The sequence below is a fragment of the Euphorbia lathyris genome, chromosome 6 (genome assembly GCF_963576675.1).
Source record: "Euphorbia lathyris chromosome 6, ddEupLath1.1, whole genome shotgun sequence".
Classification (NCBI taxonomy): domain Eukaryota; kingdom Viridiplantae; phylum Streptophyta; class Magnoliopsida; order Malpighiales; family Euphorbiaceae; genus Euphorbia; species Euphorbia lathyris.
In genome coordinates this window covers 7655662-7673965 of record NC_088915.1, presented here as the reverse complement: position 1 = coordinate 7673965, position 18304 = coordinate 7655662, and the positions used below count along the sequence as shown (strand labels likewise).

Below are 18304 nucleotides of genomic sequence, written 5' to 3'. Positions count from 1 at the left end.
CAAGAGCCAAATCTGACCAAATAATAGATCAGGGATCAAATGACCAAACATTATTTTAAAGGCCTAATGCTACTCCAACCCCCTTAACTTGTCCAAATTGGTCATTTTACCCCTCCAACTCATCAAATGTCCTATTTACCCCCTTAAATCTATAAAAATGGTATTTCTCACCCCCTTAACTTGTCCAAATTTGTCATTTTACCCCTCCCCAACTTATCAAATGTTCTATTTACCCCCCTTAACTCCATAAAAGTGGTATTTCTTACAACTTTATAGTGCAAAATTAATAGGACGTATTCAAATGAGTTTGAAAATATGTTTTTTTTAATATCAACTTTTTATTTTATTTTAATTTGATAATTATATTGATCCTTCATGTCTTTATTACAATAATATTATATTACAATAGTTAGGTAATCAAAATTTAACTAACTAAAAAAGAGAAAGAATGAATAAAAGGTACAAATAATATAAACAAGTTAAAGATAGTATATGTAGGGATAAGGTACCAAAATATGTCTATGGTTTTTTGGAGAAATATCAATTTAGGTTCCACGTACAAAATAGCACAAATATATGTTTACGTTTAAAAAAATAAACTGCTAAATATCGCCCCCAAATTACTTATCACCGCTTTTGGGACTTTTTTGTCCTTCTCATAATTTTGATCAAAAACTGGAAATTCTCTCTCCAAAATCATAAACCCGAACAACAATAATTGAAATTATGAAAATAATTGATGTGTGACAATCTGAACCCCGAAAATGGATGATTACGAGTCGGAAACATTAAAATTTACATATTTTTATCAAAGAACTCATGAAAATAATACATATTTTTCATGACGATTTTGTATTTTTTCATCACAAAAATAGGAGAATTTTTCATTTTTCGTCACTAAAATTTTACAATTTTGCACATTTCAAAATTTGGCCTAAACGGATGCATCATCCCGCCCGCCCCATGGCGGGAACGGATGCAGCATCTCGCCCGATCCATGGCGGGAACGGATGCCGCATCCGCCCCAACCATGGTGGGGGCGGATGCGCCATCCGTTCCCGTCATGGGTCGGACGGTATGCCGCATCCGTTTAGGCCAAAGTTTGAATTTTCTCTCAAATTTTTTTTGCCAGTTTTGAAAAAAAAAATTATGCCAAGGGTAAAATTGTCCAATGAAAGCGGTGATAAGTAATTTAAGGGCGGTAAATAGTAAAACTCTTAAAAAATGGTATCAATTTAGGCCTCGATAACCGATTGTAATGGGGTGAGAAATACCACTTTTATGGAGTTGAGGGGGTAAATAGGACATTCTATAAGTTGGGGAGATAAATGGATAACTTGAGGGGGTGAGAAATACCACTTTTATGGAGTTAAGGGGGTAAATAGGACATTCGCTGAGTTGAAGGGATAAAATGACCAATTTGGACAAGTTAAGGAGGTTGGGGGAGCATTAAGCCTATTTTAAATGGGAAAATTACAAAACTAGGTCAAATGGGAAGCCCATTTACATATTTAACTCATTTACTCAACTTACTACATATCTAGACTGATTTTGTGTGACTTTCCTATAATACCCTCAATATTTACGCGCGGTTGTCTTCCTCCCGTCTGACTTCGCAGAGGTTAGCATACGCGAACCTTGCGAAGCTAAATATGCGAAGCCTGCGAACCCTGCGAAGCTAATGTTTGGTTTAGTTGATGATTTTAGTTAGCATATGCGAACCCTGCGAAGCTAAATATGCGAAGTCTGCGAAGTCTGCGAAGCTAATGTTTGGTTTAGTTTATGATTTTAGTTAGCATATGCAAAGCGATTGTTTGGTTTAGTTGAAGATTTTAGTTAGCATATGCGAAGCCTGCGAAATGAATGTTTGGTTTAGTTGATGATTTTAGTTAGCATATGCGAAGTCTGGATGTGTTTTTAACAAAATTCGCTAAGTGGTATATAACAAACAATGACAAATAACAACGGATTCTAACATTATTTAACAAAATAATCAGAACATAGATGAATACACCAACAATAATTCAGTGAGATTTATAGAATTAGGCATTTTATCTGCGTTTTCCAATCTTCCGCCTCACGGAACGAGGTTGTCGTTCGCTCTAAAATCGCCCTCTTTCTTCCATTTTCTCTGTTGTTCGCCTTCTTCCTCGTCTTTTCTCTCACTGTTCACCTTCTTCTACCGTCTGTTCGCATTCTTCCTCTTCTTTGCTCTCACTGTTCACCTTCTTCTACCGTCGTTCACCTTCTCTCACCGTCGTTCGCTCTAAAATCGCCCTCTCGTTTTTCCTCTACCGCCGTTCGCTTCCCTTTTCTCTCACCGGAGTAGAAGTTGCTGGAGAACGCCGTCAAACAACAACGGATTTTGCAGGTTAGATCTCTGTGGAAGGAGGATGAGCCATTTTGGGTGAAGAGGAAACCGTAAGGAGGAGGAAGAGGAAGAGGAAGATGAAAGATTGAGGGTATTATGGGAAAGTTACACAAAACAGTTTAGATATGTAGTAGATTGAGTAAATGGGTTTAATATGTAAATGAGCTTCCCATTTGACCTAGTTTTGTAATTTTCCCATTTTAAATTTATTCATAATCCTAGGGTTAAGGTGCAAAAAAAACTCCTAACATTTTAGGTGAGGAGCAATTTTACCACTAACGTCTAAAATTGTACAATTTGACCCCTAATATTTATAGTCAAAGGCAATTTTACCCCTAAGATTGATAATTTGGATCAATTTGAGAAATAATCTATCAAACTGTCTGCTCAGTCATAAATCTTATCATCTACGCTTCACATGTGCGTCATTCTATCAGTAACAAATCACAAACATATGTTGGAATGTGAAAAAAAACATATTGTATTTTGTACGAATAAGACAAAAAAAATTCAACGAATTTATAAATATTAATCTCAAATTCTATTATTAAATTACAAAAAAACATGAAATCCTTTTTTAGAACGAATTGATATGCAATTTGTGTAAAATAAGGAACAAAAATAGTTGTGTTTTATAATAGTGTCTGAAAGTGACCAAAATTATTAACTTTAGGGATAAAATTGCTCTTGGCTACAAATCGTTTGTGATAAAATTGTATCATTTTAGATGTTAGGGATAAAATTGCTCATGGCCCACAACGTTAGGGGTATTTTTGCACTTTAATCCATAAATTTTTTTTTTTTTTGAATCAATAATCTTTTTTCTTTTATAATTGAATCAATAATCCTAGTTAAACACTAAGTTTTGTATTTCAAAGCTTTATAAGTTATGTATTTTTGCGCCGTAGTGTTCAAACCCAATTCCCAATTTCGAAACGGCCAACACCTTTAAATAACTCCGACCACCGCTGACCTACCGCCGCTGAAGCTCTCCAATTGACCTGCGTCGAGCTATCTATCTTCTTCAAGGTATGCTTTTCTCTTAGGTAATCTCTGTAGATTGTGCTGAGTTTTTCCAGATCTCAATGATTTCGTGATTTCTTATTACAGTTATTAAATTACACTGAGTTTCTTTGAATCCATGTTATGTGTATTTAAGTAGCTTAGAAAAGCAAAGAAAAGGGCGGCCGGAGATTACAGTCTAGGGTTAAAGTCGGCGGACGCTTGAATCTATTCCGCCGCAAACAATACTGCAGGCAATTACTAATTTAAATTGATGTTTAATTAGATTATAAGTTCTTTTTTTAATGCTTTTAATTAGAGTTTTAACTCTTGAAACACTGTTATACATACCGAACTTTTAGGGCTTGATTGAATGGAGGGTTTATAAAGGAAGTGTTAGCAAGGGTTTATAGAAACCTTTTGGGAGGGAAGGATTAGACAAGGGTTTATAGAAACCTTTTGGGAGGGAAGGATTAGCAAGGGTTTCTACAAACCCATGTTTGGAACAAAAAAAAATTAGAAGGGTAAAGTTTGGTGAGTTTGGAAGGGTTAGAAAGTTTGGTGAGTTTGGAAGGGTTAAAAATTAGAAGGGTAAAGTTTGGTGGGTTTTTTTCTAAGAAATTTCATCCAATTTTCAACCCTCCAATTTGGTGAGTTTGGAAGGGTTAGAAATTACCCTTCCTTCCCTTTCCTTACCCTTCTCTACCCTTCCTTTATTAACCCTTCCCTACCCTTCATCCAATCAAGCCATTAATTAGATGCTTTTAATTAGAGTTTTAACTCCTAAAATTTTGATTGTTTATTCTTCTTCTATGCTATCAGAACTTCGCAACAACTATCTGTTCACCTTCTAATGGATAAAAAAAGGAGAAATCCAGAACAAGATGCTGTGGTGGAATTTATGGATAAAAAAAGGAGAAATCCAGAACAAGATGTTGTGGTGGAATTTATGCCGGAGGAGATTGTAACGGAAATTCTGTTGAGATTGCCAGTGAAATCTCTTTTGAGATTCAAGACAGCTTGGTATTCCATTATAAACTCTCATGATTTCATAAAGAAACATCTAAATCTTGCTCGTGTTGCCCGTTACAATCAACACAATAATTTCCTTGGCTTTCTTATTCCTTATATGTGTGCATCCTATCCTTGTGTTATGTATAAAGAAGATTCTGATGGCATTATACATGCTAAAGAATTTGATTTTCCATTTAAGTCTTTTTTTGGTCATGGAAGGACGTTCATGTCTGCGTTTCTAACTCTTGTGATGGATTAATATGCTCCGTTATCCTTAAAGATCAGAAGATACTCATATGGAATCCATCACTCCCAACTGAGTATAAGATAATACAATCCCAATTGATTGCAGATGCTCATAATGTTGCAATCGGTTACGATTCTACCTCTGATGATTACAAGATTATAAATGACAAACGCTCCGTTGATGAAGTTTGCGTTATAGTTGAAATATTTTCATTCAAAAGCAGCTCATGGAAAATCAAGAAAATAACCAAACCAGAATTGATCGCTAGTTTTATTTCAAGGTTTCTTTATGCTAATAATGGTATCCACTGGGTTTCAGAAGTGTGTCACTATGAAGAAGCAGTAGAAGAAGATGATTTTGAATACATTGATGAATATCCGACATGTTTAGTATATTTTGATTTGGCTGAAGAAAGTTTGAATTATATGAATTTGCCTTCCAAAAGCTTCACTCGTCTATCATTGATTCACTACAAGGAGTCTATTGCAATTTCCGGTCATATCGAAGAACAACATGAAATATGGGTCCTCAAAAAATATTGTGGGATGGAAAGCACATGGAACAAAATTTTCAGTTTTAATTTTACTCTCCCTTTTTGCTTTTATTACTCAAGCTTTATATTGAATGCTGAAATGTTGTACCTCACATGGAAATGTCAACTTAGAAAATTTGATCTACATGATGGTAACTTCAAGCCTGTTATAGTTCAGGGCCATAAGATTACATACGATGAGAAGTGTTCTTACTATGCTTTTGTATCTCCATATGTTGAGAGTTTGGTTTCGCCGATGCAATTGTAGTAGTTAAGAATATTGGCCACCCAATATTAATTATTTTGTGATTATGTCCATTAGCCAAATGACATGTAATTTGGTTAGAAATAGTTGACTTATATTTCAGTTTTAATTAGAGACTAGTCATCAATGTATTCGTTTTACTTATTTTTCATGTTTATCATATTCCGAATAGAAAGAGTTTGAAAGAACCGTCTTTTGTTTTTTTAACAATAGGAATCTAACTTGTTGCTTTTCTTTTAACTTAGACGGTACTTTGCTCCTTTACAATCCTAACCAAGCACTCAATTTTACACGATTTACTGTTTAGAGTAAAAGAACAAAAATGAGTTATAAAAAGAAGAACTAAACGAGCATTAAGATGTGGTCAAATAAATCTATTTATTTCTAAAGAGAATTTTGGTTAGTTATACTTAATATAACAATAGTTATCTGGTAAACCAAGTTATTTTGCTGTTACTTCAAGATTACTTAGCTGATTATAGAAGGAAATAATTTATTAGTTTTCGGTTTTTTCCTTGCACACTATTTAGTTCTCTTATTTTAATAAATACATTATAAGATTTCAATCTTTTATCAATTTTAACCATTTGGTCATTCTGTTTATTTTTTTTAAAGATTTTTAATCGTTATATTTGGCATAAACAAACAGACAAAAAATAACATAGTAACATCTACTACGGCAATCTTGAAAGATAAGATATATTCAGTTAAAAATCTAAAAAAAAAAACTAGATAGAATGACCAAATGGTTAATATTGTTAAAAGATAGAGATTTTATAATGTGTTTTTTAAAATAAGAAACTAAACACTGTGTTACGTAAACAGACGAGGACTAATAAATTATTTACCCTTGATCATATAACAACATTATAGAATTCATTTGTCCGTTTTCACTACAATCATTTTCTATTTTTCAAGATTAGTTAATTGATTGTAGCTTAAGGTGCAATTTAAGGAAAGGGAAGTTTAGGAAAATAGTATCCTTCAAATGAGGCTTATCATCGGAATCAATTGGTTTAGGACCATTCAAAAAGTGACACGTCAAATTAGCATGTCATCTTATGATTAGCCAAAGACCAATTAGTCTCGGACCATTGTAAATTTTTTTGCCTACGAGAATCATTTTTTCCTAAAATAAATTTTGGATATTAATTTCAACTTTAAATATTTGCCATTTTTATCATTTTGGTACGAAATGACATGAATTAGCATCAAAAACTGATATATACGCAAAAATGAAGATAATTTACAATTACATGAGCCTCTTACAAAGGAAAGGACGGTATCAGTACCGGTTCCGTCCAACTAGATGTTGTCACATCAACTCCATTGTTGACATGGCCTCATGTGGACCCACTAATTCTCGAAATTAGATTCTTTAGTAAAAAGATATGCAGATTGTCTTCCATTTGACACGGAGTACCTAATCTCCTATTAATTTCTCGATGTCTCCAACCTCTTTCCCCCTTCCTTCTCCATTCTGCAACCCCTTTCAATTTTGTAACAATTAATAATATCTTCCACAATCTAGACTAATGTGCATGCATTTGCAGACACAATATGTTTGAAATCACCAGGAGAGAACCAAAGGCGGACCAACATTATGGTTAGAAAGGCCTTAGCCTCATCAGTCTAAAAATACATTTTAATATGGTGGGTGAAAGATTTTGAGGGCCATCAAAATCCAACTCGGCCCATTAGCCCAGCCAACATTCCCCTTTAAAATTTTGACCTACCAAATAACTTTATTCTGCATCCGCCCTGAAAGGGCCGTGTGTGTGTGTGTCTATATATATATATATATATATACATTCGTAATCACATATAACAAATGATGATAATTACATAGAAAGATTAATTGAATGGTTTTGGAAATGATAAATACATTGAAATACATACAACTATTTGCTTTGCTTTTATTCACAGAAGATGTATCCATCACTTGGTAAAACCACAATACCACCTGCAATAATGAAATAGTGCATTAGACTGGATTCTATGCCCCCAACTTCAAAACTGTACATTATAGTCCGTCAACTTTAATGACTTATTTTACCGTTTATCGAGATGCCGACTTTAATATTATGTAACTTTCCATTATAGATATGATGAAAATGCTATTTTAAACTGTTTTAATTCTTGAACTTAGGTATTGTTTAGTTGGGGAAAAAAATTGATTGTTTAGAGAGAATGCTCTGAAAATAGTAATTTGAAAAATCGAGAATGACGGTTCCATGAGAAATCTAGTTCTAAACAACTTTAATTCTAGAACTTTTCAATTTTGAGGTCGTTATCGATCATTTGACTTAGTCAACAGTAAATGGATCATTATGATGGTATAGTGTAAAATTGAGGAGCCATAATGTTCTATTTTGAAGTTCAAGGCCATAATGAAAGTAAGTTCTATTTTGAAGTTCAAGGCCATAATGTAAGTAAGTGTGAAGTTCACGATCTATAGGTGTAATATTACCCTTATTTTGAACTTAATTATAATAGGATGATAAGGTACCAAAATAGGCCTACAGTTTTTGAAGAAGTATCAATTTAGACTCCACGTATAAAATAGTACTAATATAGGTTTAACGTTTAGAAAAGGTACCAATTTAGGTCTCAATGACGGAACGTGACACGCAATTCATATTATTTCTGTCTCCACGTACAATTGATAGAACTTAACGGAGTAATATGAATAATGTGTCACGTTTTGTTATCAAAACCTAAATTGGTACCTTTTTTTAAACGTTAAGCCTATACTAGTGCTATTTTATACGTGAAGTCTAAATTGATACTTTTCCAAAAACCATAGGCTATTTTAGTACCTTATCCCAATTATAATTAGTGCTATGATTTGGTTCTCCTCTTTGTATCTCTTTTTTGTTATTTTACTACAAATAAATAGTAGATACAAGGCTTAATACATCTTTAGCACCTTGTACTTATCAAAAAAGCCAAATGTCTCATTCACTTGAAAAAGTTCTGTTTGCCCTCTGAACTTGCTTAAAGTGACCGATTAACTCTCTAAAAGGTATCTATTAGCTCCCTAAACTTTCTTAAAATGATTTATTAGTTTTTTGAACTTGCTTAAAATGTGCACATTTCAACTTTTCCAAAATCTCTCCTTACTCCGCCACGTGGATTTTAGAGGTTAGTTAGTCACTTTAAACGACTTGAGGGGTAAATTGAATATTTTAAACGTACAAGGGGCGATTGAATTTTTTTGAACAAGTAGAGGGAGTTAGAGGAGGGCGACCCTTGGCACAACGGTAAGCGTTGTTGTCGTGTAACTGGGCGATCACGAGTTCCAGTCTTAGAAGCGGCCTCTTGCCAAAAAAAAAAAAAAAAAAATAGTAGGGAAGGCCTGCCCCCAATACACCCACCAGTGCACCGGGCCACCCTAGAGGGAGTTAGGGAGGTATGAAGCCTAGTTAATGTTTAGTTGAGATTGAGACAACTATTTTGAAAGGAAAAATCAACTAATATCAATCAATTAGCGCTTTCAAAAACAAAATATCTATCAATTAGCACTCCCATCTTTTGACTTGCAGTTAATTATGCACTCTAAAGACAATATAAAGCTATGAACTCCAGCATGTACATGCTGCTAAAAAGGAATATTTCTGCAATTACTAGAAATAACTTTCAACCTAAAACCCTCTAGACTTCTATGTTAAAGACAACTTACAGCAATCTTCATTACAAATCTTAGGATTGTAATTCTAAGGCTCTGTTTGGAATGAGAATAGTTATTAATAGGATTGTAAATCTTAGGTTACTTTGCCTTTGAATTGAGCTACTAAGGACCGGGTGAAGAATGAAAAACGTCCTCTAACGCCCACAGGATAAGATCTTTTTTAGATCAGCAACGAATATCTTCCTGTATCTATGAAGAAAGATTTCACCCCGGATTCAGACCCTGAATGCCATAAATTGCCTTTGAATTTATTACCAAGAATATTGACATGCTTTCTTATTTTTTGCGTTCTGATTTTAATTACAATTTCTTATATTTTAAATATTATCATTTATGGTGGTTCTATATAGAGGGCGAGCCTTGGCGCAACGGTATGTGACCGAGAGGTCACGGGTTCGAGTCTTAAGGAGCGGCCTCTTGCCAAAAATTGGCAGGGGAAGGCTTGCCCACTACACCCTTTTCGTGGGATCCCTCCCCGGACCCTCGCTTAGCGGGGACGCGTAGTACATCGGGCCACCCTTTTTTTTTATTATGGTGGTTCTATATAATTTTATTCTTTTAATGCGCCTTGTGTTGTTCAGGCACGCACCGGCGCCTTACGCCAAGGCTCCACAACCCCTTACACCGTGCACCTTAGGCCTTCAATAACTATGGGAATGAGGGTTTGAAAGGGTTCATAAATGAAACATTTTGAAAGGTAATGAACAACTCTTACTTTGGAGGAACGAAAGAAGGAAGGTAACTGTTTATAACGGTTCATAAAGTTAAATATCCTCCAATTTCTAACCCTCTAAATTGTAATGTTTAGGAGGGTATAAAATATTGTTTACAAAATTATCCTTATATACTATCAAAACGAACCTTGGCGCAACGGTAAAACGTTGTTGCCGTGTGACCAGAGGTCACGGGTTCGAGTCTTAGGAGCGGCCTCTTGCCAATTAAATTGGCAAGGGAAGGCTTGCCCCCAATACACCCTTGTGGTGGGACCCCTCCCCGGACCCTCGCTCAGCGGGGACGCGTAATGCGACCGGGCCGCCCTTTTTTTTATACTATCAAAACGAAACATTTGGTCCCTAGCTTATCAAATTAAGAATCATTGATCCAATTTATACAAAATCTTTTAACACCGACTAAACTGAAAGTAATACTTTTTTGTTCAATTTAGACAGGGTAAGAAGATTCCATCTAAATTGGACTAATTTAATTTAATTTGGATAGGTCAGAGTCGAAATGTTACAAATAGGTCAATATGCCTTATTTGCAACATGCTGCAAGTTCTCAAAGTGAGTGCATTCTTTAGTTACTAAGGTTGACGGCTAGTTTGGTTCAATTGTTGTTGTTCACCGTTTGTTGTTTTCCGATAGCTACTAGATGTTAGCTGATTTTCTTTCTAAAATAGCTACTAGCGGCTGTTTCACAATCCTAACCAAACACTCAGTTTTCTCAATTTACTACTTGGAGTAAAAGAACAAAAATGAGCTATAAAAAGAAGAACCAAACAAGCACTAAGATGCGATCAAGCGATGAAGTAAATCCATTTATCTATGTAGGGAATATCGACTAGTTATATTTAGGAGCCATTTGGTTTGCTGTAAAAGTCGAACAAACCAAACACTTACATTTCTCATTTTTAATATGAAAAGGCAAACAAGAGGAGAAAAATAAGCAAACAAACCTCCCCTTAATGTAACTATAGTTAGTTGGTAAACCATGTTAGTTTGATGTTACTTCAAGATTAGGTAGTTGATTAGTCAATAATACTGACTATATAACAGCATCTGTAACCAGAATTCATTTGCTAGTTTTCACTACAATTCTCTTTCTATTCTTCAAGATTAGTTAATTGATTGTAGCTTAAGGTGCAGTTTAAGGAAAGGAAAGCTTAGGAAAGGAAAGCAGTTTAAGGCCGCTCCTAAGACTCGAACCCGTGACCTCTTGGTCACACGACAACAACGTTTACCGTTGCGCCAAGGCTCGCCCTCAAGAACTTCTATATTAATAGAAAATAAAAGCATAGTTGAGGGACCATAATAAGAATCTATTCATTGATTTCAACTCTTCATTTGGTCTAAGAGATTCCAATACCATATAAACAGGCTAATTAATCTAAAACTCTAATTTGATAAGTAGGGTCTAAGAATAGTTGTTTATGATTTGTCACCGGCAGCTAAATGTAGACTTGAAGGATGTATAACACAAATCCATCCTACCATGTTCCATCAATAAATGGAGTTAGTAGTTATCACGATTTGAACACTCAACTACTTAGTCTAAGAATCTCTAGTACTATCTTAACTTGTGCATAATCCCCTAAAAGGCACCTTGATAGGAAAGAAGAGTTGCCTTGCCTCACATTTACAAATGACGCATTACCTATATAGCTAGCCAATATGGAATACTTAATACATCTCCCTCAAGCTAGGGCTGAACATTTGAGGATGTCTAACATTTTGGACTGTAAGAAACTCTAATACCATATTGTTAAACCAATTGATATAAGGCATGAATCTATTTCAATAAAAACGCAAAAACCTACTTCTCCAGAGAACCTGCTTTTGGTATCTCATAAATAGAGATGCTGAATTGAGGTAAATTTCAAGTTTAATCATTCATAAAACATTAGTTTATCAAAAGGGATACTTAAACATCAAAGTGGGTACAATATAGCAGCCTAAGCCATATTTGCAGGGATTGGTCCAAAAACCTATGGACCCTCCGCTTTATCCAAAAATCCTAATGAACCAAACCAAACAACACAATATAATTACTCATTATAAGAAGAAAACCAAGAGTAAACTTTCACTATCGCATAGAGATTAGATCGGTTCGGTTTAATTGGGAATTTGAATTATTTCAAGAAATATATCTTCAGCCGTATAAATTCAATTCAGTCTGTCAACTGTTCAATTCGATTCTAGATATTTTATTCTGGTATGCATTTCAGTTCGTGAATCTTCAAGATGTATACTCAGCCACGAGTAAAAAGTACAATTCGACTCGGTCTTACAGAAAAAGTCAGACAATCCAATCAAATTCAATCCAATTCTGGATATTAAGACAGGTTGAAGATGGATACTCCAGCCTACTATACTATATTCTACCAATTGATGATTGATTCAACTAAGAATAGACAAAAAAAAAAAAAAGGTTTCGATTGTTATATTCTAATTAATGAAATCCAAGAGATTATCTGCCAAAAAATTACTTTGTGATGAACTGAAGATGTTTGAAATAACGACAAATCAAAGCAGTAGAGCTACCTAAAACACATTCAAAACCTCTAATTGAACTAATTCCAGAGATAGGATATAGAAAAATTAACTAAATCCAGAGATATGATAAAGCAGAATTACCTCAGATCGAGTCCAAGTTCAGAGTCCTTAGAGAAACTTTGCTCTCACAAGCAGGAATATCCAGAAATCGAGAAACTGGAAATTGCTTAGATAAAGGGCCGACGAAGAACTGAATCATACTATCACTTTCAGTAGCCTCAATTCCGGTGACCGGTAACCAAAGAAACGCCTTCTTCGCCTGAATCCCAGACACGTCACGAACAGCGCCGTAGCTCAACTTCCCTTTAATTTCAGTATCGTAGTATACGAGCAGTTCAAAATGAACATAGCAGGGTGTATTGAGTTGAATTGCGAAGGCACCAGAATCTGAAATCGTGTATGATTTTACATTGTCAGGAATCAGGCCCGGAGGTAGGCCGTACTTAGGTATGACGTCATGGATATCCGATTGAGATAGAGAAGCGAGAGATGGATCGGTGAGGGAAAGAGATAGATGAGTTTTGCAGAAAAGGATGAGGGAAAGGAGGTAGATTGAAATTGGTATCTGAAGAAGGGAAGCCATAGTTGACCGCCCGCGAAGATAAAATGACTTAATTTATAACGAAGATGGGTTCCGCAACAAACTTCTCACTCTTTCTAATCTTTGCAAAAATCATAAAACGGCATGGTGGGAAATTACGGTAAATTTATAAAAAAATTACATTTTTCTATTAAATTTTCATTTAAAACACGAGATCTGTTTTCGAATTTGAAAACGGAACTTGTCATCCGCTTACTAGATGGAAGAATATTTCGCCTGCCCTTTGGGTAGGCGGGAGAATCTCCCATCTGGCCAAAGCCCAAAGAGCAGGCGTGATTTTTTCCCGCCGATGTCAAATACGAGTATAAATTGTATTTTTTTCTAAATTGTTCATTTTCGGAGTTCTCGGGTCCATTTTTTACCTCGTCTTCGAAATCATCCATTTTTGGATTTTTCGGGTCCTTTTTTTTAGAATTTCGGTTTTGCTCAGGAGAGAAAAAGAATTCTCAGTTTTTGCTCAAAATAAAATGAGAAGAGCAAAATTGTCAAATATGGGGTTATGATAAGTAAAACGAGGGCGATAAATAGCAACACCTTAATTTTAATCTAGCATTGCTGGTTATGCAAGGCTCGCGACTACTTGAATTTGAGGACTCACTAGTAGACCGTGCATTCAAAGCGCGGTACTTCCCGCATTCCTCCTTCCTCGAGGCTACCTTGGGTGATAATCCAAGCTTCATATGGCGGAGTATAATGGCGGCTCTCAGAGTGGTGGCGACAGGAGCTCGCCGGGTTGTGGGGTCAAGTGCTACTGTTTGGGTGTGGTCAGACCCATGGTTGCCGCTATCAGATAAACTGTATGTGAAAAGTGCCCCCTTGTCTAGGGCAGATACGACTGTTGCTGCGGATTAGAGAGTGTCAGAAGTTGGCAAATGGGATATGGATCTGATCCGCAATATGTTCATTGATAGAGATTGTGATGCAGTCATTGGCATTCTGTTGATTTTGTAAGTTCTTTTTTATCACGTTGTTGATGTATTAGCAAATTAGTTTGATGTAGCAGCGGATATTTTGATTTTTTTCTGTTGTAATGTTATTCTGAATGTTTTTTTTTTTTTGGATTTAAGGGTGGTTTGTGAGTTATTTATTCTAAATAAGTAAGTTGAAATGGTTAGTCGTAACTTTTTGAAGTTTAAGGATCAATTGTAGTTTTAAGACAACTTAGAGAGCTGAAAATATATTAGGATTTTTTTTATTAGTATACAAATTTTAAATACAAATATTATTAAATTCATTAATGATACATTATTTGCAAACTAAATTAATGAAATATGAATTATTAAAAAAAATTAATGAAATATAAATAAATTTTCTATTTTATTATGTATTAATTCGAAGAATTTGTATTTATATATATATATATATATATTAAACAATACCGATAGAATTGAGGTGCAATTCTTTTTTTACTGATTAAAAATAATATTATGAATTTATATAAAATTAAATCACCAAGATCATATTAATTCTTATTGAGCTTTGATAAGACACTAATTTCAGAAACATAGAGCAATTCATGATCTTCTATAGCGCTTACATCTCTTATTACCAATAGTTTTATTTTATTTTTATAGTTTTGCATCTTTTATTATCAATGACTTTATTTATATATATTTAGAAACATTAAATAAGTTTATTCCTAAATGGTGTAAAAACATTAGGTATCCTCCATGAGGCAAGACTTTTATACTAGTGATATTGATGAAATTGCCACATTTAAACAAATATGATTTTTATAGTTTTTTCAATTTAAATGTTATTATCTTTACAACTAATAATTTTCAGTTTCTCTATTCAAGAAAAACTACAAATTTATCTATTTTCACGTTTAATTTTATATTATAGTCAATTAGATTTGATAATTTCTAAAATTAAGAGTAAAACAGAGTTGAATTTTTTTATTGAAAGTAAAGTTTTTTGAAAATAAATAATTATATTATTAAATTTATTTATATTTTATTAGTTTAATTTATAAATAGTACTCCCTCCGTTTCATATCACATGTCTTTTTAGAAAGTTTTATAGAAATTAAGGATATTGCAAAAAAGATATTATTGCCTCTTATTCATTGATTTCAATATTTATTTGTTCTATAATAAGTCCATTATTCTAATTAATTTCTGTAAACCTGCGTTTTATAGCAGAAAAAAAAAGATGACTTAACGTGTACTGATCATATAAAACGATATGTAATATGAAACAAAAAAAAATCTCTAGAAAGACATGTAATATGAAACGGAGGTAGTATATAACTAATAATTGAATAATATTTGCATTTAAAATATTTATACTAATAAAAAAAATTAAAAAAGAATTATAAGAGACCACGTACATTACATGATGTTTTTTTTATATTTTGATAACATGTCATGTTTATAGAAAGCTTTTGAGTTGAGTTTTTAGTTCAATTAAATTACATGAATATCATGATTAACCTTAAAATTACAACTAAGTCATATCATCAAACTTAATTATTAATATGTCACTATTCTCTATATATTATGATTTTACATCACAATTTAAAAATTCTAGACTCAAATTCATAAATCATAAATCCTAAAAAATATATTTTAGACTTCTAATTTATAAATTTTAATCTTTAAAATATATTAAAAGTACTGATTTCTCTAGTTTGACATAATCCAAAATTATGACTTGACATAGTTGTAAATAGTTTCTAAAAGATGAATTTCTGTGTAATTTTCCCTTTTTATTAGACATGTTCATGGGTTGGGCCGGATTGGGCTCGGACCGGGCTTAACATGTAATTAGTTTGTCCAAACTCAACCCATATTATATGTGTATCGGGCTCGGGGCGAACTGGGCCTGATCAAGGGAACTAATTCCTAAGCCCAACCCGGCCCGTCCAACTAATATATTTTATATTAAAAAATTAAATTAGGATAATATGGATTGAAAAAAGTTAATTACATATAGATCATATAGTAGTTTTTGCCATTTCATTTGGCATGAAATAGATGAATTACATCACTAACCATTATGATGAAGCGGCTTAATCCATATTTATAACCTGGAGATTGACAAGGATACCGGATATTTTATTGACATAAATCATTAGGGAGAAGAAAAAGATAGTGAAAGATATTTAACAGTTGGAAAGGGCTGGTAAAAAAAGATAGTAGTGAATCTTTTAAAATACAATAAATAAATCAAAAATCTGAAATTTAAGCATAGTATGCATATAATGTATGACTATTATAGGCATTATATTTATTGAGTTAAAAAACCTTGATATATAAATATTAATCTAATAGACTTCTTCAACAAAATAATAATAAAAATATAATATATAATATAAACACGGGTCGGGTTTGGTCGGGCTTGGGATTTTAAGGTAAATCTCAAGCCCAATTCATTTGATATGTGGGTTTGAGTTGGACCGGGCTAAATATAAAATATATATGTCCAAACCCAACCTATACAAGACGGGTTTGGACGGGTTCGGCGGACCAATAGCCTCTTGAACAGGTCTAGTTTTTATAGGCTCTCTCAACTTATATAGTGTTTCATTAACCCTTTAAACTTTCTTAAAGTGTCATGATTAAGTCCCTAAATTTATAAAAAGTCATAAAGATATAAAAAGGGTATTGCTATATACCGCAATATTTTTTCCAACCACCACACTGTTTTGACAATTATGCCCTCCTTATAATTTAAACTCAAAAACCAAAACTTTTTTTTCCTCTCTTTCTCTCCCAAGCCTAAAAACTCTAATTGGACGAAAATGGACCCGAGCATTCCCGAAGACCATGATTTCGTACACGAGGTAATCCTACGATATAAATTTTAATTTTAATTTCGTTTTTTAATTTTTTAATTTTTTTTTATTTGGAATTGGCCTAAACGGGCGTCCGATGCCGCTCGTCCGCACGGCCGAACGGACGAACTCCCCGTTCGGCCTATGGAACGAGCGGCATGCGCCGCTCGTTCCACCAGCCGAACAAGCAGAGCGCGCTGCCCGTTCGGCCTACGGAATGAGCAGCGCATGCCGCTCGTTCCGCCGTCGGACGAGCGGCGTGACTTGCCCGTTCCCACGTACGGTGGAACGGACAGGCTGCCCATTTAGGCATAATTTGCCCAATATTTTGCATTTTAACCAGACAGCCTGTCCGTTTAGCCTATACGAGGCCCGAACAAGCTCGGAATTGTAATTTTTAACCCGACTAAGCCCTAAATTTATATTTTTAAATTTTTACATGTATTGTTAATACCTATTATGCAACCGAATGCCATTTTTTAACATTTTTGTGCGTATTGTTAATACATATTATGCATTTTTTATATATTCAGGAACCGTTAGAAGATTGGCAACCGGACGACATTGATTACAGTTCTCGTTTTATAACGGACACCGTTTTCGCTTCGTGTGAAGATGTTGTTACTTGGGCAAAACAGGTAGCTATTCGAATTAGGGTTGAGATTACAATATCTTCGCATAAAAATGGTGGAAAGCAAAAGCAAAAGCAATTGAGATGTTCACGGGGTGAACGCCATAGAGGGAAAACAGACGACGCAGGGTTAATACAAAAAACGAAAACTAAAGCATGCAGGTGTAAATTTGAGATTAAAGCCTATCAACGGTCAGACCTTACTGGTTGGGGGATAAAGGCTAAGGCTGGATTAACTGGTCAGCACAATCATTCGTTACGTGTGTATCCAGAGGGAAGTCGGCAGATGAGCGGACTCAGTATCGCATCTAAATTAATCATTCGTGATATGAGTTCGGCTCAAGCAAAGCCTTGTGCTATTTTAGCAGTCGTTAAAGAAAAGCATCCTGAAGACCACCCAACAATTAAACACGTCTACAACTATAGAGATAAGATGAGGAAGGATGGGTTTGAAGGTAGAGACTTGGCTAGTCAGTTCTATCATATCGCTCTCGATAACAAGTATGCTCATTATACGCAAACTGAGGGTGATTCCAGCATCATTACACACGTGTTTATGGCACATCCAGAATCAGTAGATTTATTCAGGACTTATCACTGGTACATCAGCATTGATTCCACGTACAAAACCAACAAGTACAAAATGTTATTTGTTGAAATTGTTGGGATGACGCCTTGCAATAACAATTTCAAGATCGCATATGCCATCATTAAAGATGAGACTGAAGGAAGTTATCGTTGAGTCCTGCAGTGGCTGGGGGTTTTGATTGGGTTTGATCTCAACCCGACTGTTATCGTCAGTGATAGGGAGTTGGGGTTGTTGAAACCGAGTCTGGAGGTTTTCCCACATACAACACATTTGCTATGCACCTGGCATATAAACAAGGATATAGAAGATCG

The 18304-nt window shown here is 34.4% G+C and overlaps 1 long non-coding RNA gene across 1 annotated transcript; it reads right to left on the bottom strand.

Annotated features, from left to right (window-relative positions):
• Positions 1–7230: 7230 nt before the first annotated feature.
• LOC136233846 (uncharacterized) lies at positions 7231–13172 on the bottom strand. The gene is made up of 2 exons (XR_010690949.1): positions 12476–13172; positions 7231–7394 (listed from the first exon to the last, which is right to left on the bottom strand). It is a non-coding gene; the product is annotated as an uncharacterized lncRNA (long non-coding RNA).
• Positions 13173–18304: the final 5132 nt, after the last annotated feature.